Source organism: Sardina pilchardus, chromosome 7, assembly GCF_963854185.1.
Source record: "Sardina pilchardus chromosome 7, fSarPil1.1, whole genome shotgun sequence".
In the NCBI taxonomy this organism is placed as follows: Eukaryota; Metazoa; Chordata; class Actinopteri; order Clupeiformes; family Clupeidae; genus Sardina; species Sardina pilchardus.
The window spans coordinates 1,887,465-1,914,277 of record NC_085000.1 but is presented as its reverse complement, the minus strand read 5'-3'; the positions used below and the strand labels follow the sequence as shown (position 1 = coordinate 1,914,277).

At 40.9% G+C, this 26,813-nt stretch overlaps 1 protein-coding gene across 7 annotated transcripts in view; it reads right to left on the bottom strand.

Annotated features, from left to right (window-relative positions):
- The window catches only part of LOC134087075 (embryonic polyadenylate-binding protein-like), a 109,822-nt gene that overhangs the window by 15,128 nt on the left and 67,881 nt on the right, over positions 1-26,813 (bottom strand). The gene's annotated exons all lie outside the window — the stretch shown is intronic.

Sequence of the window (26,813 nt, the reverse complement as noted above, 5' to 3'; positions counted from 1 at the left end):
TTCGGCTCATACCGGAAAACACGGAAAAACCCGAAGACACCGCGCTGGTGACAAGCGGAGAAAAGAGACAGCACGCTCGGCATGTCAGATTGCAGTTTCAGAGTTTTCGAATGTTTTACAGCGTACCTCACAGCTGGCTCTCTCACTCGACGTAGCCTATAACTCAGTCAGTCCAGCAGAGATGCCAGAGCAACGTTTTGGTCAATGGAGAGGGAGAGAAATGCTCCGCATATCCGTCTCATTTAATCCGTCTCATTTAATCATTAAAATGAAGGTGATGACTGGCGAAATTATAATCAAACGACGTTTCAATAAACCATTGTTGAAATTAATGAAAATGGTTTTAGAAGCCTTCAATTCAACCTGAAAGACCCGATATAGGCAACCAGATTAATTCATTAATTCATTACGGTTACAAGACCGCATTTCCGTGAATAGGCTATTATTGTCAAGGCGAAGACGAAAGAGATGGACAAGATGGACATTTAGGCTACATGTATGATAGGAATACTTAGAAATGTGTAGGCCTATAGGCTATTTTAAAACGGAAGCATGTTCATTTTAACCGGCGACGCTGGGTAGCTTACCCAGCACTTTATCACAGATTTTGTCCCCACCACTTTTGACAACTGAAAATAAAATGTTTTTAACAGAAATATCTTTAATAGGCCTACATGCCTATCATGTCACTTTACTTATAACCGTAGGCTACATGCATGGAGAAGATCGCGCATTTTGTAACATTGTAACAATGGATGGTCAGATATGCGATAGGGCAGTGAGGGTGATTCATTGTAACCATCGACTAGTAGGCCTAGCTCCGCAAAAGAAGTTTCTAGCAACTTAGAATAATGGATCTCGTTATGCATGTTCATGTTGATTCAGAGATAGACATAGACTACCATGGGCTACTGTGCGTCAATATAACAGCATTTTATCATGTGGTGAATTAATGACTAACGTCAGTTTAACATGTCAGAACTTTTGATCGGCGTTTCAAGTGCATGCCGCGAATAAATGAACTCGACTGACTGAATCCTTTATATTTCTTGGCTAAGTGCAAAGAGATTGACACTCGAACTGTGGCGTAACTGGTTAAGGCATCTTAATCATACGTCAGCGACCGGGGTTCAAAACTTACTCTACGAACCTCCGGAACCCATTAAGATAAGGGGCATTATTTTATTAAAAAGTTTTGCGATTTTTTTATGATTGCGATGTCTGCTGAAAAGAAAAGTTAATATGTGAATTCGTGGTTCAGCGCGCACACACACACACACACACACATTTTTACATTTACATAATAGGGCTCGGGCACACGCCTTGCATTCTAGGAATATCGCCGCCATTTGGTAGCGCACTGAACGTAATATCCATTCATTCAGATGCACAAGACAAGAAGCAGAAATATAGTAGCGATTTATTCTTTTCCTCTTGCGATCGTGGGTTGCACTGTTACACCCCACTACACAGCAACATACTACCAAGAAGGCAAAAACTAAGTAACAGGAACACACTAAAAGGCGGGAGTAAATCCATAGTAATCTAAACTACGGAGTGAAGCTGCCAATGTGGCTGTGCCCGCGAAGTTTTGATGTCATGATCCCGAGCCCTAGTGTCAGGAAGTGTCTGTCGAGAGAGAGGGGGGAGGGAGGCAATCGTCCTCAATGCCGCATATAATTAGGCTATAATGTCTAGTGAACTGGTTAGACAAGTGTGGGGGAGGGGGAATGATCGCACAAGACAATTGCTCTTCATGAAATGGGTAGTCTCACAGACGTTTGTCGATGTTTAAACGTAGCCTAGGCTACTACATCACTTGCGAAATCGGACGTGGCACATAGAATTATTAGGCTACTGGATTTAATATAGCATAGACTTTGTTCATCCTATATTAGCCTATATTAAAATGTAATGTGCTGCGGGGAAGCATTGGGGAAGTCAGTTTAAGTTGTCCTGTAACAATTTGCCTCTTATTATAATCAAGAGTATGCAGCCACTACGCACATAATAGTCTAGGTTACGGGCGGATGCGAGCAACCCCATGCAAAAGAAGGCCTTAAGTTAACGGACTGAAGGCCTGTTTACATGTCAAACATGCATTAAATCTAAGAAACGAAAAACACAAATATCATGTATTGTGTAATGACTTCGTGGCCACCCTGCGCAACTGCATCGCGCAGTGAGCTGAAGGATAGGAGGACCGACACTTATTAACACAAAGCTTTGTAAAGCACTAACAACCACCCCTCAAAGTGCATTGTCCATAAGTCCAAACAATAAGTATAAAAATCCGACAATCCAAAACGATAACGAGATCTCCCAGAAACGAAAAACAAGTTTGTTGAGTAGCCTAGTCCAGGGGTTTTCAAAGTGGGTGCCGCGGCACCCTGGGGTGCCGTGACGCATGCTCAGGGGTGCCGCGGAATTGTGGCTTGATAATTTAATGACATTTTAAAAAGCATAATATCCATTTCAAAATTAATTTTATTGCAAAAACGTATTTGCAGCAAAAACAATAGGCTACCGTTTACTGTATCGTAGGCTACTGTGCTGTATGTAGGTAGGCTACTTATTGTTTGTTCGGTGACTTCGTTCGTTATTCCTTATGGCGGAGTGCAGTTAGGCGCAATGGATACGATTTTAAAGAGAACGCCATGCACCTCCACAGGGACAGACCTCGGAATCTGACCAGACGAAATCAGCAAAGAGAAAAGTGAGGCAACATAACGACTCCTACATCCAGTATGGGTTCACTTGGGCTGGCGAGGTAACGTGTCCCACACCAGTATGCCTGGTCTGCAGGGAGACGTGGGCTAACGATGGCTACGGCTATTGGGGAAGTTTGCGCTTCAAATAGGCTACGAGTCCACTTATGCTAGTGGCCTTTGCCAGCTGCTCGCTAACGTGAGATGTCGATGAGGACAAATTTACAGATAACTTTTTATTTTGCAAAGAACTGACCAACCATGCTGCTGGAGATGAGATATTCAGGGTGACCGATGAATACTTGAGGAACAATAATCTTAGCTGGGATATGTGCGTAAGTGTGTGCACTGCCACTGACGGGGCGGCCTCAATGACAGGTCGAGTCAAAGGCTTTGTAACGAAAGCTAGGCAACAGAATCCTTCCATGGTAGCGACGCATTGCATGTTGCATTGGGAGGCTCTTACTGCAAAAACGATGCCTCCAGACCTGACGGATGTATTGAAATAGATCGTAAAAATAGTTAATTACGTTAAATCACGTCCCCTTCAAACACGGTTATTCACTGCCCTGCCCTCTGCAGTGAAATGGGTTAAGACTGCACACCGAGGTCAGATGGTTATCAAGTTGGTTATCCTGTTCACCATTTATTCAAAAGTTCAATTAAATGAGTTGAATGAAAGTAGTTCATTTGAATAAAACAAAAAAAGATATTGAGAAAAATTCATCCACAAGGTAGGCTAAGGGTCACGGTAATGTAGCATGCAGGAATCTATACGCACAAAACGAATGAATGGGTTATATCGGCCAAAACGAATGAATGGGTTGGGAGAGTCGTCTGGCTGTGTCAGCAGACTGCAGTCGGTCTCGAGGGGTTAAATAGCGCACGTACTTGAATTTTAATCTGAAGAAGACCACACGAAAATACAATCAAATCAAAAAAGAAGGATTTCAAGTGTGCGAACCTTTTTCCATTTTTTTTATGATTTAGCCTACTGTTGTTCTGCACCTTGACCGGGGATGTGCACAAACTTTTTTTTACTACACTTGAATTTTAAACCAACTCCTCTCTAGCCTATATCCTATAGCCATACTTTAATAATCAGATGTTATGCTCATTTTTGTAGGCTACACCTCACCGGCAAGCACGCACGCAAATGCTGCTTTTGCACATCTACAATATTGGCCAGGCTATATAGAATAGGCTTTTAGGACTGTATTTTGCCTTCGTGCAACTTTAGTTGTGCTCAATCTAAATTATTGTCAGTAAGGATAGGTCATATTACCAAATGGCGAACCTCGAAAATTATTTAGGATATAGAGCCGTGTCCATTACCCATGCAGTTATTTTTTAGGCTATTGTTTTATTTGAGTGTTTTTGTCTACCATGGCAAACATAGTTGAAACGTTCGCTCTAAACTTATGTATTTCCAATCGGCTTTCACAAAACCGATGAGGTCCAGATCTCAGTGGCCTCATAGCTGCCTACAGCCATGCATAGTAAGCCTAATGATAGCCTAATAGTTATGACATTAATAGCCTATTAATGACCTCATGTCGGAATGGCACGTTGTTTGAAAAAAAAAAAAAAAGTTAAATAGGCCTAGGCCTACCGCCGAGTGGGGATATGTCGGAATGAACAGCGGATACCAGCTGGGTTGTAAAACATTACTGTATTCGTTGATCTTATCGATGCAGTCCTTGCGGCCACTTCTCCCCATCGTAGGAAACTTTCTGTTTAGTGTTGACAACACAAAGGCCTTCACGTTGTGTGGCAGTGCTTGCTTGCCCTTCGATCCATCCCAGTTGGTGGTTTTGCACCTGTCCCTGAGTTATAGTCTATATGAGTAAGCGCTTATGCTCTAACCGCATAATAAAAGAAGCACCTGCACTCCACAGCAGTGCTTATGGCAAGGCTATTAACACCTGTCACTGAGCTATGGACAAGCAGTTATGCTCGAAAATTATCATAATAACAGACACACCTAATTGTATGGCTCTATGTTTAAACACATAAAATTAGCAAGCATTTCCTCCCGATAGCAGCAACGTTTGCTTTCTTTTTCTGTCGGTCCGCGGTTGCTTGGTCAATTGCGCAGCAAATTATCAGATCACCGGACCTAATTTCACTCCATGTTTCGCGGCCCATAGTTTGAGAAACGCTGCATTAAAGTGTCATTTGGTTGTAGGCTATATGTTTAGCGATTTCTTTGTGTGTTTTTCATTGTAGTGTGTGTGCATTGAGTAGTTCCTTAAAATACGGAACAAAGAGCGTCCCGTAGCCTATCTGTTCAATACGGAAGAAGACTAACTATTACCTATATATTTCTTATAACGAAACGCGAAGAAAAAATACGAGGACTGACCGTCTCGTTTCTCCGCGTTTCCCCCAATACCATGGCGACAAAGAGAAATAAATATGATTTGACATTTAAGCTGATTGCTGACAAATTTGCCACACAATTCGGGAGAAGCAGCGGACAGGAGCGCCACCACAAGCAAGCACTTCTAGCCCAAATTAACATGGCAACGTTGCCTATGACTAAAGTGTCTAAGTAGGTTAGTCCTACTAATATTACATTTGATTGGTAACATGTTTGTAGCGCGCCAGTTTACCCATCCCCTACATCAAAACAGCTTAATCAATCAAAGAATCAGCTGTGTCGACTCGGCGTTAGGCTGTAGGCGATTTTCTATAACCATTTTCATTCATTTCAACAATGGTTAATTGAAACGTCGTTTGAATAATTTCGCCAGTCATCACCTTCATTGTAATGATTAAATGAGATTAAGGAGTCGACTATTGACGGATATGCGGTCTTCATCATTTTGAAATGCGGGATGAAACTTTCTGCCACCTGGTGGTTGTTTGGGTACATTGCCTTAGCCTCGAAAAAAATCGGCTTGACGGCCTGCGGGATCTCTTCGGGAGTCCCGCGGGAGAAGGTGCATTCTCAACCCGTACCCACTGTAATATCACGTTCAATGCTGTAAATCGGTCTGTTCCAGAATTTTTGGTTCATATCATCAATCTTTGTTTTTGGTGTTTGTGCAACTGGGCCCTGAAGATTTAACAAAAGTCTGAGTAGCCCTATGTAGGAATATGGAAAGTATATGTAAAGCGAGATCAAATTTAGGCTACCTTGTTTACTTCTTTCCCCCATGTCATCTCAGCGTGAGAAAAAAACATTGCGGAGAACGTGCACTTTTAATTGGTCGTCAACTCACTGTGAGTACTGTGTATCGTAGCAACGAGCACAATACTGATGTGGTGAATCCAGTGGGAAAATTTCATGTAGGCCTAGTTTCTAGGCTATCGTTTATTTTTCGTGTGTGTCTCTATGATATAATTATTTTTAGATGCAAAATGTCTAACTGGCTTAGCCAAAGTCAGATGGCGGCTCAATTTGGCTTAGAAAATTATTGGCTGGCGAAATTATTTTTCATTAACTGTAAACAGTAGCCGTTTATTTCAGATAGTTTGCTATTAAAAACCATTAACAAAAAATAATTGTTTGTCGATGTTGAAAAATGGTCAGTAAATCCAGTCAATGTAGGCTAAGGTATAATATTTCGCTCATGCCGAGATTTGAACCCGGGTCGACTGCGTGTTAGACGATGGAGCTACCGTTGCGCCACTTGACGTTTCACATTACATATAATTGTATTGGAAATATGTCTCTGACGAGACGCAACTCAGTCAATCCAGCAAATATGCTTAGCCTATGCTTAGCCTATACATTAGTCTGAGCTTTAAAAGATAGCCTACAACTATAGAAGATATCCAACTTAGAATGCCTATGTACATTCATAGTTGTATATCTAAGTCAATTTCAATTTCAATTTAATTTCGCTTAAAGAGCGCCAATACATTACACATGTCTCATGGCGCTTTACAGAGTGTTAGACATTCAAAGAGAGCCCATGAGTAACAGGGGCAAGGAAAAACTCCCTAGAATTGGAGATACATATAGGAAGTCTAAGTCTAATAAATGCATAAGAACAGTTTGCCCGCAGATGAATGATTTGACCGAAACTAATTTAAATTTGACGAGTTTCATCTGGAAAATTAAATAATTCATAAGAATCGCTTGCCAATGTCCTTTGTTAGTTGAGCGCAGATGAATGATTTGGCCGAAACTAATATAAATAGGCTACGACGAATTTCTGCTGAAAATAATTTTTACACATGAGGGCCTGCCTACAACGTCGCAACGTTTTCAAAACAAACTTGCATTTTACCACTGTAAATCGCCTCCATAGACTATGCCATGCAAATGAAAAATATGTATTAAAATAAATCACATTTATAATACATATTGCACATATATAAACTATATGTTTATGGTAAAATATTATTCTCATGCCTGACTGACAGGAAACTCCCTTGCGACATCTGCTGTGAGAAAAGAGAAGAGCAGTCGGAAAAAAACATGGCGGAACGAGACTATAGTAGTATTGTCACATAAGAAGCGCAAAATAGCTCTAAACTAGCTTAGAGGTGTGCTTTTGATCATGTAAAAATACTGGGTGATGAAACACGCGTATTTAGGAAAAGTCGTGAACGTAGGGTCCTGGAATTTAATCGAGTGAAAAGTTTTGTTTTTTTTCAATCACTGTGGTCAAAAGACCGCAGCCCGGCAGTTCTAGGTATATCCAGGTCAAACCTACACGGCGCTTCAAGTAATACCTCTCAGCGGTCAAATGACCGACGCTTGGCTTGACCTCACTCTAGTGTTAAGGGCAATATTTTTTCATTCCTGATTTTTGTTTCAGAGTAGAGTTAACCAATGAACGGAAGGTAGGTGGTCCGTGTAGGTCCGTGTATGCTTTGTTCATTTTGATATTCAATAGAGAATCCAAGATCAAAAAATAAAAAAAAATGACTTTTTATTTAATTAATTGTTTATGAATGTGATACAAAGAAGCAAATAACGCTTTGTTTTTCAGAATTTCGATTTCATGGTCAGATCAAAAGTAGAACATTTAAAAAATGGACTTAGGGCCAAAACTGATTTTGATATTTATTTTTTCCGATTGCTGTGACCCCGGAAATGATTTATTGACTTCCATTGCCAGCTGCTGCTTCTGTCAGACCAGTCCGAATATAACTTTACCATAGGCTACAATTTAACCTAAAGACTATGGTTAGCCTAGGCTATAGGCTATTTAAATGTCCCCTCAGCTGACAATCTAGGTTTTTCTAATTTAAATTGTTTGCTCTGCTTGTGAATGAAGTTGTGGTCCACTTTTTGCTAAAATAGCCTATAGCCTATATTTCACATGTCTTTCGTCCGAGTGGATGTAGTGATGGCACAGATATAAAATGCGGCCTGAAAACCGTGAAAACTCCTGCAGCTGTTGTGAGCAACGCGAGCATGCGCAAAGAAAATGTGGGGAAAAGCAGAAGGGGCATACAGTAACACCGGCAATGCTACAGCGGACTTAAACTGCCACCTCGTGGCGATAAGTTGTAATACATTTCAATGTGTGTGAATTAAGTGGCCACTTCTAAGGGTAGGCCTACCCACTGTACTTCCATGCAATAACATGGCCTGATAGCCTACTATAGACTAATCATTAGGCTACTTCTATAATCATGGAGCAACGATTTGGGCGAATGCAATGTTCAAGAAAACAGGCACGAGAAGAGAGATGATTTTCTGACGATTCAACAAAGGAACTGAGTTGCGCAAGTCGCCCAGTTTCTCGTTTGCCAGAGAATATTTTCTGTCGCTAAAATTGCCAAAAGTCGCTAAAGCTAACAACAAAGAAGTCACTAAATTGGCAACACTGAGCATTGAAAGACCAAGGAAGTGACTTTAAATTGACTTGACCAGGTCACAGCAAAAAAATAAATATCAAAATCAGTTTCAGCCATGAGTCTGTTTTTAAATGTTCTACTTTTGATCAACGGTGTACCTTCTGTTCATTTGATTTTCAAGGTTGAATCAGTTATCAAAAAACAGATTCTAAGATATTGAAACATTTTTTGGAAAATATAATCCAATATACAACTAAGGTTTCAATTTCAATATTGTACATTTCAATTAGTCGTTATCCCTTTTATGTCAAGTTAAAAATTAAAACCCAGGTATGCAAGACCACGCACCCCACATACACTACTGCATGCTGACTATGATAACTAGAAAAGCACTCAGAGAGCGCAGCTACCTCCGCCTGCATTGTTCTTTCTAGGTTGTCATACATTTGAACCCAAACTATTCAGATCGCCAACACATGGGCATACCATGCCATTACACCACTAAGCTAAATACATAAACGCCTCAAAATGTAATTGTTTCATGTCCGACCTTTCCTGAAAATTTCATTGAAATCTATCCTTAACTTTTTGAGTTATCTTGCTAACAAACAGACAAACAGACAGACAGACAGACAGACAGACAGACAGACAGACAAACAGACAAACAGACGCCGGTCCCTGATGAAAACATACCTCCTTGGCGGAGGTAAATAAATTACTAGCCTATATGTTCATTAAAGAGAGCAAGATCCAGATATTGAAGGAGATTGATCTGCACATAGAAAAATAATCGCCATAACATTCCAAACTTCTCATTTTGATCGATAGGCCTATGCATTTATGCCCCAGGTATGCTGCATCGGGAATGGGATTAAAGTTGCGTGCACCCTTCGAAGAAAGAGTGGAAATGTCACTGAAAGGACAATCGACATCATGCATTTATAGGCTGTTTTGGAAGCTAAGCAACAGTTTAAACTGCAATACATTTTATGACGTCGGTGCGTGTATTGGACTCCCATAATGTGTACGCAGGCCTATGTTGAAATGTAGGCTATGATGTCATTTTTTTAAATTATTATTTATTTATTTTATTAGTTCAGGACAATGCACATTAATGAACAAGGTACATGTAAATGTGCCAGATTGTAGCCCAGGGGCTAATTTCCATCTGTAGTCCAATGTAGGCAGGTTAGGTGTTTAAAAGACTAAGAATCAGAGGACATCCATAGGCTCTGTTCAAAACGGGAAACACTGCTGCCTTCTAAGATATCTAACTAGAGAGCAAAGCAGCAAGTGCCCTTCAAACCCAAAAAACGATTTTCGCTGCCTTCTAAGATATCTTCGATTTCCCGAATAACGGATTTTGGATTTCGGTCGTGGGGATACAAAGTGTAATATTCAAAACAAAAACACGAGGACATTTCCTATTTTTTTTTTTTTTTTTTTTTTAAATACAGATAAGGTCGTTTTTCGGTTTTCAATTTTTGTTTTGAATTTAAAAATCAAATGAACAGAAGGTACACTGACCGTAGGCCTACATGGATTTTTCTTTCTAGCCTGGTTAAAACCAAACTTTACAGAGGTAGGGTAGCCTACAGGTGGGCATGGCTAGCGTAATTGCTTTCGCTGCTTGATATAATTTCAAAAACATCAGAGGGAATATAACAGGAGTTAAGATAACTGGCTATGGAATTGTAGGATAACGAGCTGTGATCAGCTGATGTTAACTTATGCTGGTCGTTTGCAGGCTTAAATGCATAACTATTGGACTTCGTCGTAAAGTGACCTAGCTTGTAGCTCCATTGCAACGTTGACAAACGTCATTGAGGCTCAGCTGATGATCATATCAATTATCCATTTAGCAGAAGTTGACTGTAATTGTGCAAGTGCTGTTTATAGGCTTAGATGTCAAGGCTATCTCATATCTCAATCATGCACAAAGCATCGCAGCATTTGCCAAATAAAATAGATCGACAAAGTAGGCTAGGTTACTCTATTGCCCTGAGGAAGACTCACTATAGTCGAAACGCGCCAACTTTATCCAATGAAATAAAGGTTTTTTAAAAATGTTTTCACTCAATCGATGTGCCTCGGAACTCTGACTGCCTTCTACAAACTTTATCACCAAGAAACTTTACATACAGGACAGTCGCAGTTTGTTTAAATTCTATTTTTGTCCGTTCCCGAAGACCACCTGATTTTTTCTTTAATTAAGCGACCCTTTAATTAAGCAGCACTCCTCTCTCTCTCTTTCTAGGTTAGGCTATTCATTCTATTATTGCAGGTTTACAATTAGTGATCAGACTTGCTTTCATTAGGCTTAGGCTACTGACATATACACAAAATGCTTGCTCGTTTTATGCTTGCATATTTCTCTGCAGAGCTTCCCCTACAGTTTTAGCGTGTATATTTTACAAAACTCCTCAATCGGTCAGTCTGCCGTGCCTTTTCATGAGACTTTACATGACACTTCCTTGAGTAGAGCATGGGTGCGTGCCCGAGGTCTCTTGAAGTTGCAAGCGTGGTTCTACCGCTACAGACCACTAGAGCGGCCAAAAAAACCACTGTTCGACCGGTAATGACTCATTTAATCATATGCAACAGTATGGAACGAATTGATTAACTGAAAAACGTTGCATAGTATACCTTTAAATGTTTAAACGTGTAGGCTACTCCTCTGCAGACTGTCTCGCCAACTCAATGAAACGTCAGAAACTTATCGAATCTTGGTGGCCAGGTAGGCCGCGAAGCATACACCCGATGCACACTCCGTTTCGGGGAAAAGTAGGGTGGGTTTGTCGGCCGGATTCGAAGGAGGCCACGGAATGGGACAGTACTAGGCGCGCCACTATGACGCAACTGGTCTACGAATCCAGCCTTAGAACCACGTAGCCCCTGGAATGAGACACAGCTTAGGTATTGGCCATAGTTCAGTTGTTGGCTTGCTGAGAGAAGCCAAGCTTATGGGGAAGGGACACACACTCTTCACCTGCAGCTATTACACCTCACCCGCTCTTCTCCAAGAGCTTCACCAACAAAACGCCGGTGCGTGTGGAACTGTTCGAGTGAACAGGAAAGGTATGCCCCCTAAACTCCATGGTCTGAAACTGCGGCCTTCAGACCCCCCTGTGTTTTTTGAGAGACGTCCACTTTTGGCTGTCTTTTCGAGATGTTCCTAAAAGCCTGTACTGAATGGCTGAATCGCAGGAAGGTGGGATGTACTTCTGGATGCTAGACTACTGACCAAGAGATTGGCTGTTAATAGTTCCTAAACTCTCATAACACGGAAATAGCCTGGAAAAAGCGCTGCCATTTTTTCCTATGGAGGTCTATAGAGCTCGAAAGTCTCGCCCACAGCCTTGCCCGGAAGTAAAAATCCAATACAATTTCTCCATTGACAACTGGAGAATAAGCCATAAAATCGTAACCGTCCATGGTAGACTTAAAACCAGCTACGATGTGACTAAGCGATTATACCTGCTCATATAGATGTCAAAGGTTAATGGGGCATCAACCTTGTTTTGAAAAAACAATGTTTTATTCACGATTTAACGAGAGAGTACCTACAGTGGGCGTTGGTTGACATTGGCCGTTTTCATGTGAGATTCTCATGAGAATCACGTGTGAATCACGTGTATTTTATTTATTTTTCCCAAGTGAAGCTGCAATGACCCAAACAACCACCAGGTGGCACTTGTGAGCAGGGTTAGGAATGTCAGCATTTACCACTAGCCAAACAATCCCAAATTGAATTAAATCCCGAAGCAAGCTGAACATCTTTTCTGCTTTTAATAGCCTAGTCTCACGACAAAACTTGTTATTGTTTATGAAGGTGTCTTCTGTTAGCCTATTTTATGAAGAGGCATCTGGCTGTTTCGTTTAGGTTTGTTTTGCTGTCACTAATGGTTTCATGAGGTCACGAGGCCAGTTTCCACTAAAAGCATAATAAGCCTATGTCCGAAGCACAACTTGTTTTCTCGTTTTTGGGTCAATTCATACATTTTATTTAAAATGTGCGGATAGGCCGATGGTAGACTACGCTTGTTGTTATGCTGGTAACAAAACAAAATGGTTCACAAATGTTATTCTTGATTCTAAATGCGGGAAACAATTAAAAATAAAATGTATTTACCGTATTACAGATCAAGTGACTTAGCAAGATCGGTAACACTTTACTTGACGGGTTCATTCATAACACATTCATAACAGCTGTCATGAACTGCACATGAAGCATTCATGATTGATTCATGAAATATGACTCAACATTCATACCAACACTTTCATGAATGTGGAAGACAAAACGATGGAAACTTGTCAAAATAAAAGTTCAACAATCTAGTAATCCATATACAGGGTATTATGAATCCTCTCCAGCGTTTGTAAACATCTCATGAATATTTTATGAAGTCTACTTCAAATGTCACTTTACTATACGAGTTGTGAAGTATTCATCATACTGGGAAGTGAACTACTGACCATCTGTGGACCTCTGAATGGTTGGACATTCCTATTTTATATATCTATATATATACAGTCATTGGTGTAGACAATTATGCATTATTCAGAGGTTATCATAAAATAAACAAACAGACAAACAAAAAAACAAATTCCCCTGGAAACTGGACTTCCCCGTTGACTAAGATGTGACATGATCAGATTGGCTAAAACAATGTTGCAATGCTGCTTTGCGATTGCTGGACTTTTATTTTGACAAGTTTTTGACGTTTTGTCTTCCACATTCATGAAAGGGTTGGTATGAATGTTGAGTCATGTCTCATGAAACAGTCATGAATGCTTCATGTGCAGTTTATGACAGCTGTTATGAATGTGTTATGAACGAACCCGTCAAGTAAAGTGTTACCGCAAGATCTATATAGCTATTTAGAGTCAGTAGCATACGCGTGACAACAGCTGTCAGTTCGCATCGTAGTAGGCTGCGCCGATGAACATAAATGGTTTAAAAAAAGGAAGTTCTGTCTGGAAAGCCTCTCTATATCCGCACACCACGGAACATGTCAATGTCAATGTTGTTGTAAACACACGAAATAGGTAGGCTAAAACTTCAATAGAGACAAGAAGACAGGCTAAGTTGGCAGGAGATTGCCTAGCCCTACCTGTAACTCCTCAAATTATGCCCATTTTATTTAAGCTAATTAGGCTCTGCATACGTGCGTTTTATTGTGAGACATGCGTTTCATTTGGAACGGAGCGGCATGCCATTAAAAGCAGAACATTTTTGGTTTGTTTTGGGGTCTAATTTACTCTTACACTGTTTGATTATATTGCTTAATGTTTGGACTGATGGCCAATGCAATAAGGGGGTATTTGATGGTTCACTAATTATGTTTCATGTAGTTGAAACACTGTCGGCATTTCCACCGCTGTTTACGCACAAGGCAGTCAATTCTGAGCAGCGAAGTTGCCGATGCGATGCGTGCTTCTCAAGTCTGATAATTTGCAGCAAGATCGAACGGTGGAACCATGGACTGAAAGAAAAATAAACTAAAAGTGTCCCCAATCAGGAAATACTTCTTAATTTAATGTCATGAAGGCATATATCCTACAATTGGTATGAGCATGCAATGTGCGTCCTTGCGCAACTTATAAAGTGGCTCGTTGGAAAGCCCCACGTCTGCTCTTTCGTGCAATAAAGGTTTCATCTCTGGGTTTTGGTTTTGATTTTTGTTTTGGTCCATTGATGAAGACGTTAATAAAGAGTTTCTTAATAGTAATACTGTAATATTCTATGCCTGCATTTCATGCTTGGGAGCCTCAACGCACTCATGTGAGGAACGGCTGAAACAGAATTTGTATAGAAAATCCTTAGGCTAATTATGTTCAATGTTGAGTCAAATAGCCTAATTTTTGGATGAATGCTGACACGGAACAAAAAAAGGTAGGCCTAGACTAAATGCATGTTTCCCAAATTCTGAGCAATCACTAGACTATATATAATTAGGCCTATATTGTTTACATGCATGAGATACCAGTTTTGCGTAGCTCAATGACGCTACGACTAAGTAAGACTGTTTTTTACAATAAGTTGGGAAGCGGGTCGGGTACAGTATTTCAATAATTATTTTTTGCGGTCCGAGTTGCGGTCGGGTTAGTTGTAAACGGCGGGGTGGGGCGGGTCGTTCAGACACGTAGGCTACCCGCACATCACTGGTGGGCACCAACTTTTTTGATGAATTGATAACATTTAAAAAGTTGTGGAGGACAAAAAAGTTCGTCATAAAAAGTGGTGGAGACATGTATGCTACCCGGTCCCCGGCGAAAATAATGCTGCTGTTTCCGAAAGCTGAAAAGGAGTAGGCTCACTGTTGCAGACGCACACTCAACAAAAGATTGCTAATGATGTGTGAAACTGCTCTTGGGGGGTTGGGGGATTTTTTAATTCGTGGGTCAGCTCACAGAGGGGGGATGGTACAGTTCACTTCCAACACTTAATGGCTCTCACCCAGTGCTGCTGCTGCTGCCCATTTCGGAGCCCTATTAGAATCGCTTTGTGGTTGCCATCTGAATGGAAATCAATAATTTAATACAACAATAAAGTCGAAACAGTAATCTACTCATTTGGACAACGTTACACAGCGGCTACCTATAAAACCTTTAGTTTTGTTCTAGCGAAGGCCTACCGTTAACGTCTGGCTTTAGCTAGTCAATTCTGGCAAGCACACCAATTGTCTACCTGTTTTGTCCATCTGGAATAGGCGTAACTCTAGCTTTGCGTTCCATCCTTTCTGTTTTCGTTGTTGCGATATAATATCCATGATGTGTAGGGCTGGGATAAACGATTATTTTTTAAACGATTAATCTAGCGATTATTTTTTCGATGCATCGATTAATCTAACAATTCATTTTTTCAGTTCGATTCGATTTCGATTCGATTCGATTATCGATTATCTCCCCACTAATTGACTAATTGCAATATATACATGTTGATTTACATATCTGAATGAAATAAAACATTGCAATGTATGAAAAATTCCTAAATGAAAGACTATGCAAGTGCAAAGTAATGCATTCTAAGTCAGAGGTAGCATTCAATAAAACCTTGAAGCCTTGAAAACACTGGGAGTGTTGTCAAATTGAAGGGGACAAGATCCAACTGTCATCAATAAAATGACAAGTTAAGTAGGCTTATTTTAAGTCTTTGGGACTTTGAGGCTATAGGGCCCACCTACACATACTGTATACCCCCATCAAATCATCATTATGATGATCATTATTATAATTATTATTATGCTGTATTAAGTGTACTTTCACTTCAAAGCAGTCAATGTTTTAAATGCTAACATTGTTCACAAAAAGTTTGTGAAAAAATCAGAGACCTGCTTTAGTAATGTAAGATACAGTATAATTACAATAGCTTTTGCATGGTTGCATGATAAATACAGTACTTCTGAAAACAACAGCAATAATATGGGTGCTATTGTGTTGGGATGTTTCCCTCATGCAAGCATCAAACTCTGGTAGGCAAATGGAGACAAAATTGACATGCTTTTTAATGAAATTCCATTTGAATCTCTGAATGTAAGGATTCAGGAAACACGTACCAACTTTAGTCTATGTATTACGGCCGAGCAGATAGCCGTAAATCACTGATCTGGAGATTTTTAGATGAAAGACTAAGGCTACAATCTTTTGACCATATTATTCAAATTTGACTGAACTATACTCTGCTCTGTATCAAGAATCCACGTTGTTTTAAATGTCGTTAAATAATTGAACAGCAGGTTGAACGGAACTTGCCACCAACGTTATCGATTAGTTTCAGTTTCTGTCGCGCAAACATGCACATGCATGCATTCAATGAACGCTCATACCAACACTTAATTGTGTTGCTGTATGTTAATTCACATCGAATTAGCAAGTATTTCCTCCTGATTGCTGAAACTTTTGTTTTCTTTTTCTGTCGGGCCACGGTTGCTTCATCAATTGCGCAGCAAATTATCAGGTGAAGCACCGAGCCTAATTCACTCCACGCCTCACAGACCAGCAGTCTCTCTACATTGCGGACCGGTGCAGCTCCGTCCGTGGCCCATATTAGAGAAACGCAGTAGAGGAACGAGTGCGTGCTGCAGTGCCTTGCACTTTTGAAATTCTGAGGAGTCACTTACGTTGCCGCCAACCTTGTTTTGATTTTGACGACGTGTCGATTCGCATATTTTGAACCGACGTATTTTTTGCGTCGAACTAATCGGTTAAGTCGATGCGTTGTCCCAGCCCTAATGATGTGTATTGAGTTGTGATTTAGCTGCACATTGTGTGCTGATAACGCTAGCCGAGTTAAAGAAAACAAATAGTTGCGCGCCTGCGTGCGTAATTTCTCCTGCTTAAACAAAATGTGTGCGCGTGGATGTAACTCTGCATTAAGTTCATTTTGATAACGTGTTGACTAACTTCAGGCCTACTTAATATAGAAAATTGTAATTACCCTGATGGCATGCAGCTAATGGGATACTGTGCATAGTTGGTAAAGTATGGTAGGCCAATTTGGTGTGATACACACGGGACATTTTCTCCCATTGATGAGTAGCCTCATGGTACGCTCAGTGCACGCACACCTGCAGGCAGGCAGGTGTGTGTGTGTGCGTGTGTGCGTGTGTGTGTGTGTGTGTGTGTGTGTGTGTGTGTGTGTGTGTGTGTGTGTGTGTGTGTAGCCTACTAATGAACCCAACCAACGTTGTGGTTCGACTGCACAATTACAATAGCACAACATAGATGGGAAGGATGGCCGTATAACCTTTCATTTCCCCAGCACCTCTCAAGACAATGCCCGTCCAATGTATTATCAAAGGCTATCAATCTGCTTCAAATCTAGATGATTTTACGAGTTCTCCCTACTTACTGAAATTCGCTGTGTGACGTGAGCACGAAATAGAATGCGAAATATTAAAATAATCGCATCGGACTCGGTGTGTACACTTCTTCGATAAACAACCAATATTTAGATTCACTGCTCCCGTCTTCTGCTGATCGGAGCACAATTTCGAATAGCCAACGGAACTACGATTAAAAGATTTATGCTTTGGCTACTGTATTTCATAGAGGGCCTAGACCACCTTTAAAAATGTCTCTGCCCCCCGAGAAAGTAGGTCTAAAGCCTATACATTTTCACCAATCCATATGGATTACTCCACAAACCAAAGCAAACTAACCAGCGGTGGTAATTTTTGTGGAGTTAGAATGACTACTTGGGACATACAGTAGACCGGTAGGCCTACGCGATTTCAGCATCACTCTGGCTCAGGTTTCGTTTTTTTTGGGCGAGCCGCGTCCTGAGGACATGATAGAAACCATCAAACTATCCTTCATTCTCCTCGGAATGAGCCATTTAAGCACGAAGCTGATAAAGTAACCTAAATATAGCCTCGTAGGCCTGTGCGTTTAAAACTGGTTCTGGCGACAACAGGGCAGCAGAGTCAGAAACGCAACAGTCCTCAACATCGTTAAGATCATATAAAATGTATGTCCCCAGCACTTATCAAACCAAGCTGTAAAATAGCGTTTTGTCCCCTGAAAACTAAACTGACGCCATGACGCCATTGGATAGATAGATAGCTATCCAAAGAGAAATTACAGAATTACATTCATGAGGAAATAGCCTACGTCAGATTACGGAACTATTGTAGAGAAGCAGTCTAACTCAATACAACTTGTTTGCATATCATCATCACCGTTGTCAAACTCTCAAATGAAACATAAAGTGTTATTTCAATCTGCTGCTTGTGTTAATGGCAATTTTGAACTAGGCCTATGACAAATAGTTTGTTAGTTCATGCTTGTCTTTTTCGAAGTGCAGAGCCTTGCGAACATTTTCAGAGTGCCAGACTGAATTGACAAACACCCGAAAAAACAATAAAAGAGTTGTAGGCTAGTGTTGCAGTCTGTAGGTGACTAGGCTCCTAGGGATTTCTGTTGGCATTTCCGAAATATACTATAGCCTATGGGCTGGGCCACTAGAGGTTGCTTCCTGGCCGCCTATTGAATGAGTAGAACTGGGCTACAGTATCAATCACACCGCAGCAATGCTACAGCGGACTGTACTGCCACCTAGTGGCGGTACGTTGTAATGCAGCTGTAATACATTTCACGCCGAACGTGAATCAGGCAAAGCGTGAGTGAAATGGCCATTCTCAAGTAACGCTTACTGTAACGTGTAAAACTGGTGAAAGCAGAGCCTTTGATTGGTAAAGATTGCCGTTGCCATGGCAATCCCAAACAAACTGTACTCAACTTTTCCCGCACATATCGTCCGGCTATCGTCTCGCTGGAACTTCAAAACTTAAAATGGCTGCAGGGCTGTCAGGACCGATGTGTGGTCTTCCGAAAAATAACGGTTTTCTCATCTTGAAGGTTGAATTTACTCAATGGAAACGGTAATCATCTTCTTTTCTCAGATTAATATGGAACCATGTTAAACTATCATTAGGCTGCAAATGTTGGAAATGTGTGTACGTTTGCAAAGCATCACAGGATTTGAGTTCTTTATTTCGGAATTTAAGATATGTACACAGTCTTGTACCTTACACTTTTTTAAAATTTTCTGTTCATTTTTTCACTCGAAATTATAAATTATATGCTTATGAGTCACATCGTAGCTGGTTAGCCTAAGGCATGGTCTAAAACTCTTTATATCCGGATTTTTCCAGAAGTCAATGGGAGAAATGAATGAGAAATTTACTTCTGGGCAAGCAGCTCTCTCGGAGGAGGGGCGGGACTGTCGAGCTCTATTGGAGTGTCGCCACTCTGATTTATCTACCGCTCTGGGGCCGGATTCACGAAAACAAAACGCTATCAAACGTTAGAGTTTTGTTTACAAGTGGCAACCGTTGCTAAGAGGAAAAGTCATGCCTTCAAGCACTCCTGGTTATCTTAACTTTCTTGGAATTTGCCGTTTTTACTAGAAAATACTGCCATTTCCTAGCCTGGGTTTTCCCATACTGCCTTGCGCGGTGATTTCAATCCCGCTGCTAAGCCAGTCTGGAAACTAACGCCCAAATGTTCGCCTGATGTTGGCGAACCAATCACAGAACATCCGAGAAGTTTCCGTTGCCTTCTTGCGTCTACATTCGACGCCAAAGGATTTACGGCAGCCCTTAGCGTTGCATACGAACGAGTTGGGTGAGCTATGCGTATTTGATAGACATCCGTGGCGTCCAATGAACGGATCTGGGCATTTTTTCAAATACGAGAAAATGAACGTCTGGTTGCCAGACCACGTCTCATTTGAGAAGTGGTAGGCGTTAGCCAGGCTAGCCATTTCCATGAACTTTAGATGTTTAAGAAATGAAACGTGTTCTACTCTGACGTCGATGTATGCCGAGTGCTGGCAGGAGCACTTCTGGCTTTGCAAGTTTTCAGACAGAGGACTGAGATACCGAAAACAATAGCAGCAAGCTAAAATTAGCAATAAATGGTTGGCTTATATATCGTGAGAACACATAATAAAGGCTGATATTTCAAACGAGCTGTCTAAAACTGGTAAATGTGTTTATATTAGGGCTGTCAAAATAACTGATTAATTTAGATGAATTAATTTTAGATAAAATAACTGATTAAAAAATTAACGCAGATTAATCGATGACCTTTGACCCGGAGCCATCTTACTGACCCATCTAGTCAGTAACCATTAGACTGTGAAATGGGGAGACAAGAATGTGCTGGATCATTGATTCGAACATTTACTTGAAAAAAAACGGCCTGACGGTGTTAAAAAGAAAGTGTTGATTAAAACAAAACAAGTCCTCTGCAATGTCTGCAGCACAGAATTTGCATATCACCGGAGTTCGTCAACTCTTAAGTACCACATTACTGCAAGGAAATACTGTTGACATTGCGATTTGGCGATTACATTTTATATGCGATTAATTTAGATTAATTAATCACAGAGTGTGTAATTAATTAGATCAAAATTTTGAATCGATTGACAGCCCTAGTTTATATTTATGACTATAAGAGGCCCGACTTCACACTGTAACGTTTTTAAGACAGGTTTAAGAAAATTAAGAATACATTTAAGATCTTTGTTTTCAAGAATGCCATTTGTTCCCAAGTGTTTTCTTAGGACGCATCTCAAGAAGAAAGTTAAGGAAAAACATCAGAACTTTATTCATTAATATCAAATCCTCTTAAATTTGCTCTTAAAGGGATAGTTCGGGTTTTAAGACACAAAGTTATATGGGTTCTCTGTCAGCAACGTTGTGCATCAGCACTGACTTACCCCCCGACAGCGTCCTGTGAGCCGAGATCCAGCCGGTTTTTGATCGTTTTTGACGCTGAAGAAAGTAGTCCTGCAAGTTGCTGGGGTCACGAAAGTAAAGTGTTTTTCTTCTCAAAACCATATGCTTTCAAAAGAGTGATATATTTGCACCACAAAAACGTTGTAAAAAAAAAATAGTGCCAAGTGATAACGAGGTTTGAATTTTTCATGGACAACGTTTTTGTGGTGCAAATATATCACTCTTTTGAACGCATATGGTTTTGAGAAGAAAAACACTTTACTTTCGTGACCCCAGCAACTTGCCGGACTACTTTCTTCAGCATCAAAAACCGGCTGGATCTCGGCTCACAGGACGCTGTCGGGGGGGGTAAGTCAGTGCTGATGCACAACGTTGCTGACAGGGAACCCATATAACTTTGTGTCTTAAAACCCAAACTATCCCTTTAACCCTCTAAGCGCCACCGTCGACAAGATGTGGTACTGGATAAAACCATAGACCTAAAAGAAATGGACAAACAGACTCCGTTGTTCTCAATGGAAGGGGGCTGAAACAAAATTCCGTTTACTTTCCGTCATACTGCGCAGACTCGTACTCACTTTGTGATGTTACCCATCCTGCACATTGCTGTAACTCGTCTGATAGATCGAAAACCTTGGAAATTGTTAACGTTTGTTTTTAATATTATTATGTTTACTTGGCTCTAGGTAATGCTTTACCCTATCAAACAGTAGCCTACCGTAGGCTACACGCATTTTCTCAGCTTCTTATCCAAACATTACGGGAAATCTCCCCTCGAACGTTAGCTTCCCTCCAACCGACATGCTAACTATACTTCTTTACGAGAAACCAACGTTATATACGAGGAAGAAGTGAATTAGTTTTGCCTTCCATACCCTATATAGAATTCACAGAAGCTATAAGGGCGACACAGGGCACATGTTACATGAAGTTATGAGCCGTCTATGATCTATGGCCGTCCATGGGAGTTAGCAGAGCGTTGATCACCAGCTCATTTCGTGTTTCTACTTCCGGGAATATGCCTGCCCCCTTGGATAAAACGGCCGAATTGGTCAAATAGGGTGTCAAATTTCGTTCAAACTCCCTGACATTAGTTGGCAGACATGTCAAACTACGTCCCTGACTCAGAATTACGTCATGCTCCTATACAACATTTTCGAGCAAGGGCACTTTAAATTAGAGATGCACCGATAGATCGGCTGGTAACCGGAATCGGCTGATTTTCACGTGATCGGCCATGACCAGCGACCGGCCGGTCAGTCTGAGACATGCCGATTTTATGCCGGTCAAATGCACTCGCACGTACTTGTAACAACATCACTTAGCTGAGTTAACAAAATTTGATGAAGCTAGCAAAGGCCAACAGTCAGGGCTGGATAAAGCGCTAATACTGTCACTTCAGGTTACAGCGCTCATCTCCGCCCGTCCTTGCCGCTAATTGCGTGCCCACAGCTGAACCACACGCGCGGTCAACAAGCAGCGACATAGCCTAGGGGTGGGTTGCACCAACCTGGTTTAACTTTTAAACTGGTTTAAATCATGGTTTACTGGCTAATCATGTTGCACCAACCTTAAACCTAGTTTAAATTCAGTTTAAATTAAACTCAGGTTAAATTTAAACTCCAGGTAATCCCAGTTTAATTCCCAATTTAAACCTAGATTAAATGCAAGTCTGTTGCACCAGTAATTTTAAACTCAGGATGAACTTGGATTAGCAGTTTAATTTAAACCACCACTGGAGGAGGTTTAAATCAGACCATTGCAGTGCAATTGACCACTTGGTTGGATATATTTGTTGGATGGAGCTAGCAAAAAGAGTTCCACACCGAAATATCCGAGATAGGCTTAACCCTTTTGAATTTTATAGCAACAGTGCATTTTTACATCAGTACTACAGATTCACAAAAGTCAGTGATGTACCTCAATGGGAAAGTTGGACCTGCAAGCAACTTTTTTCAACTTCTTTCCCCTTCTTTTTTTATGTGCACCAGCACAAAACGTGCACCCACATTTTTCATGAATGATTTTCTTTAAACAACAATAAGGTGTAGAAAAAGCTTGTCTATCTGAAACACAACGCCAAGTATTATATTATATCCTGATATAAGAAGAGAAAATATTGAATTTCTGATATTCATGACGGCACACTTGCTGATTATTATAGCCAGAGAATGTCTAATCAGACGGGCTCTCCTACTAATCCTCCTGATTGAAGCCTCAAAATATTGTAAACAAAGTAGCATAGGTGGCTATCTTATCTACTGGTTGGACTGTTCAGTTTCCCCACATAGCCTATGTTGTTTCAAGGTAAGTAAATACTTTTTCTCCTTGCGACAGGCCCTTGAATCCTCTGTACGATATTCGTACGAGGGTTTGGTATGAGGCTACGGCAAAAGCGTGTGATTTGGTAGCTCTGTTTACCGTCTATCTACATGGCAACGCTAATTTGCATTGGTTGCTAGGTGTGTAGATTAGCTACGGTTCGTAACGTTACGGTTTGTGTAACGTTAACTTCAGCCGTGAGACATGTATTTAAAAAGTATCAACAGCTAGCACTTTGGTTTAGTTTAGAGATAGATAATGATTTGGGGCTGTTTGTGAACGTTTATTAGGCCTACCCGTTTAGATTGGTTTACATCTGGTCAGAATCCAACATGGCGGACAGTAAAAATATATTAATCTTACTTTAATCTTTGTTTAAACTGGTTTAGCTAATCCAGGGTTAAAATTGAGATGCGCAACGTATCTAGAGTTAAACCCAATTTAAACCAAGATTTACTAATTCTAGTTTAGGGCTAAACTAGGATTAATTTAAACCACATTGGTGCAACCCACCCTAGGAGTAGTTATACTGCACTTGAAGTCCGATTTACACATTCAGAGGTTTATTTCATTACCTTTTGCCTACCACGACCGTGATACAAAACATATCATGTGTGGTGTCATTGGAAAGCTGTGTTTCTCCTGCATGACGTTATGGCCAGTATCCAAATATGGACACTTCCTTTGTATCCGCAAGCAATCGTGAAAGTTCAAAGAAGAGTGTAGACTGAGAATTGCATATCATTGGCTGTGTTTCAAGGCTGTTTTCTCAAAATTCGTTTTTTGTAATTTTCCAACATCTCAGCCTATGTAGCACCTATGTATACCAAATTATCCAGTTACACTTATCAGTAGCCTATTCTGAAGATATTTACAGTGGGATATTTGATGCGAGAAGAAAAACATAGGTGTTCCCACAGTGCATTTCTATTAGGCCTAGTAGCCTAGTGTGATAATGTCCCACACTGGAAATACTGCAGCTGAAGACTTGAAGAAGAATCTGTCTATTCACATTTTTTTACCAGCCATTGATGAGTTGATTACATTTCTATATTAACATGTTGTATTAACCCTATGAGCCCTAAGCTGTTTTAAGGGCATTTTCACTACCTCTAGTTAGAAGCATTTATCCTGGTCATTGTACAGATGGTACGGGTTGAGAATGCTCCTTTCTTTCCCGCACATCGGGACTCCCGAAGCATCGGGAAAACTGCAACCGCAAGGGGGCAACATAGACCGCCCTAATAATATGAAGGTTCGGCTCATGGAAAAACCCGAGGACACCGCGCTGGTGACAAGCGGAGAAAAGAGACATGACGCTCGGCATGTTAGATTGCAGTTGCAGAGTTTTCAAATGTTTACAGCCTACCTCACAGCTCTCTCACTCGACGTAGCCTATAACTCAGTCAGTCCAGCAGAGATGCCAGAGCAACGTTTTGGTCAATGGAGAGGGAGAGAAATGCTCCGCATATCCGTCTCATTTAATCATTAAAATGAAAGTGATGACTGGCGAAATTAATCAAACGACGTTTCAATAAACCATTGTTGAAATGAATGAAAATGGTTTTAGAAACCTATAGGCCTATCAGAAGGAAATAGCCTTCAATTCAACCTGAAATAGGCTACTCGAAAGGCAACCTTAGATTAATTCATGAATTAATTAGGCTACGGTTACAAAACCGCATTTCCGTGAATAGGCGAAGACGAAAGAGATGGACAAGATGGACATTTTGGCTACATTTACATGCTAGGAATACTTAGAAATGTGTATAGGCTATTTTAAAACGGAGGCATGTTCATTTTAACCGGCGACGCTGGGTAGCCTACATGTACCCAGCACTTGTTATCACAGATTTTGTCCCCACCACTTTTGACGACTGAAAATAAAATGTATTTAACAGAAATCTCTTTAATACATGCCTATGCTTGTCACTTTACTTATAACCGTAGGCTACATGCATGGAGAAGATCGCGCATTTTGTAACATTGTAACAATGGATGGTCAGATATGCGATAGGGCAGTGAGGGTGATTCATTGTAACCATCGACTAGGAGGCCTAGCTCCGCAATATAAGTTTCTAGCAACGTATGTATCGTATGCATGTTCATGTTGATTCAGAGATAGGCATAGACTACCATAGGCTGCTGGGCGTCAAGCTATATGACAGCATTTTATCATGTGGTGAATTAATAACTAACGTCAGTTTAACATGTCAGAACTTTTGATCGGCGTTTCAAGTCCATCACGCGAATAAAGCATGACGGTATTACCAATCGAGCTGTGGCGCAACTGGTTGGAGCATGTGCAAGGTACGCCAGCGATCGGGGTTGGAAACCCACTCGAAGAACCTCTCCGGAACTCATCAAGAGAAAAGATGTCGGTTTATTAAAAAATGAAAGATTTTCTGTTTTGCGATTTTTTTTATGTTTGTGATGTCTGCTGAAAAGAAAAGTTAATAGCCTATGTGAATTCGTGGTTCAGCGCACACTCACGCACATTTTTACATTGACATAGTGTCGGGCTCAGGTGTCTGTCGAGGGAAGAGGGAGAGGCAGTCGTCCTCAGTGCCACATATAGGTAGGCTATAATGTAGTGCACTGGTTAGACGAGTGTGGGGGAGGGGGCATGATCGCACAAGACAATTGCTCTTCATGAAATGGATCTCACATACGGCTGTCGATTTGTAAGCAATGTAGCCTAGGCCTACTACACCACTTGCGAAATCGGACGTGGCACATAGCCTAATTATTAGGCTACTGATTTAATATAGCAAATCCATGGACTTTGTTCATCCTATATATACAATAAGTATAAAATCCGACAATCCAAAACGATAACGAGATCTCCCAGAAACGAAAAACAAGTTTGTTGAGTAGCCTAGTCCTTCCAACAATCTCAGCTTTTGCGTTTGATAGATAAAAGGCATCCTGTCCTGCTGTATTCCAATGAGAAAAAAAAAACATCCAAGGTATAGGGTCACGGTAATGCAGAATGCATGAATCTCTCTCTCTCTCTCTCTCTCTCTCTCAATTTCAATTCAATTCAATTCAATGGGGCTTTATTAGCATGACCGTTAAGGCACAGTATTGCCAAAGCTACAGGGCACAGAACGTACCAACATATAAAACATCAAGACATATATTACATGAATCAAATGGGAATCAACAACATCATGCACGCACACACACACACACACACACACACACACACACACACACACAAAACAAAGGGAGAGATGGTGTAACAGACACAGTGTGGAGGGCAGTGTTGTGTTGAAGGGTGGATGTAGTGCAGTGGTTATCTTAAGTAATGCCCTCTCTTTTGTTATGGAGTGAGGACACATAATTGGCTGCCAAAATGCATGTGCCGGTGTCCTCACCCAAGACTACGGCAAGTTTTTTCTGTTCCTCTAGTTTGGTGAAATTGGGAATGATGTTATTCAAAGTGTTGAAGTATTTGTTTCTTTGGGGCCGATATTTTTCACAGTGTAGTAGAAAGTGCACCTCTGACTCTACCTCCCCTGTCATACAGTGGCCACATGTCCTTTGCTCTTTGGGCAGCCATGATTTTTTGTGCCTGCCTTTCTCTATGGCTAGACTGTGGTCTCTCTCTCTCTCTCTCTCTCTCTCTCTCTCTCTCTCTCTCTCTCTCTCTCTCTCTCTCTCTCTCTCTCTCTCTCTCTCTCTCTCTCTCTCTCTCTCTCTCTCTCTCTCTCTCTCTCTCTCTCTCTCTCTCTCTCTCTCTCTCTCTCTCTCTCTCTCTCTCTCTCTC